Source organism: Eutrema salsugineum, unplaced genomic scaffold (assembly GCF_000478725.1).
Source record: "Eutrema salsugineum unplaced genomic scaffold, Eutsalg1_0 scaffold_63, whole genome shotgun sequence".
Classification (NCBI taxonomy): domain Eukaryota; kingdom Viridiplantae; phylum Streptophyta; class Magnoliopsida; order Brassicales; family Brassicaceae; genus Eutrema; species Eutrema salsugineum.
Genome location: NW_006256531.1, coordinates 3,493 through 4,812, shown reverse-complemented (window position 1 = coordinate 4,812; position 1,320 = coordinate 3,493). Strand labels below are relative to the sequence as shown.

Genomic DNA, 1,320 nt, shown 5'->3' with positions numbered 1-1,320 from the left:
TCGTACCCCGCCCAACATCTTTGCCTGCAGGATCGATTACGAATTGGGAAGAGTGTAAAACTGCTTTCCTGAATCACTTCTATACTAAGTCAAGGTCGAACTTGTTGAGAACAAAGATCTCAAGCTTTCACCAAGGACCGACTGAATCTTTCTATGAAGCCTGGGAACGTTTTAAGGAGTATGAACGTGATTGCCCTCACCATGGATTTCCTGGATCAAGCCTGCTGAGCACATTTTACCGAGGGTTGCAACCGAAATACAAACTTTCACTTGATACAGCTAGCAATGGAAATTTTGGACAAAAGACGATAGCCCAAGGAAGAGCCCTCATCGAAAATTTGGCTCAAGCCAATAGCAATGATTGTCCTGAATACGATCGCTCGACAAAACAAACCGGAACAGGCAACAAGGAGATAACCGAGTTGAAGAACATGATGAGCCAGCTTCTGAAGAACAACAATCGCCCAATCCATGCTTGTGAGACCAACAATGGCGCATAAGATGAAGGGCTTTTGAAGACTAACAATCGCCGAATTCATGTTCATCTCCTTGATAGCCCATTGCGCTTTATACTCAAGTTCTACTGGAAGGTGACATGCTTTTCCATAAACTAGGTTGAATGGTGTTGTTCTTAATGGTGTCTTGAATGCTGTTTGGTATGCCCATAATGCATGGTCAAGCTTTGTAGACCAATCCTTGCAATGAACTGCAGTAGTTTTCTGCAAAATCGACTTGATTTCTCTATTTGAGATTTCCACTTGACCGCTGGTTTGGGGATGGTATGGAGAAACAACTTTATGTGTAACTCCATTCTTTCTAAGAATATTCTCGAAAACTCTGTTAATAAAATGCGATCCTCCGTCGCTTATCACAATTCTAGGAACTCCAAAACGCGGGAATATAACCGATTTAAACAGCTTCAGGACAACTTTCGCATCATTGGTGGGACTGGCGACTGCTTCTACCCACTTAGATACGTAGTCTACTGCTACTAAGATGTATTGGTTTCCAAAAGAAATCGGAAAGGATCCCATAAAATCTTTTCCCCAGACATCAAAAATTTCGACTTCGAGAATAAAATTTTGAGGCATCTCATTCCTTTTGCTTATGTTGCCCATTCTTTGGCATTTATCGCATCACGATATATAAGCTTAAGTATCTTTGAACAAAGTAGGCCACCAAAAACCTGCTTGTAAAATCTTTGAAGCAGTTTTAAAAGTTGCAAAGTGTCCTGCGTAAGACGAGCTATGGCATCCGAATAAAATTTCTTCCATCTCTTCTTCAGCCACGCATCTTCGGAATAACCCATCAGCACATCTC

At 41.6% G+C, this 1,320-nt stretch overlaps 1 non-coding gene across 1 annotated transcript; it reads right to left on the bottom strand.

Moving 5' to 3' along the window:
* Window positions 1-103: 103 nt before the first annotated feature.
* Window positions 104-208, bottom strand: LOC112083343. Its single transcript, XR_002897610.1, has one exon. It is a non-coding gene; the product is annotated as a small nucleolar RNA R71 (small nucleolar RNA).
* Window positions 209-1,320: the final 1,112 nt, after the last annotated feature.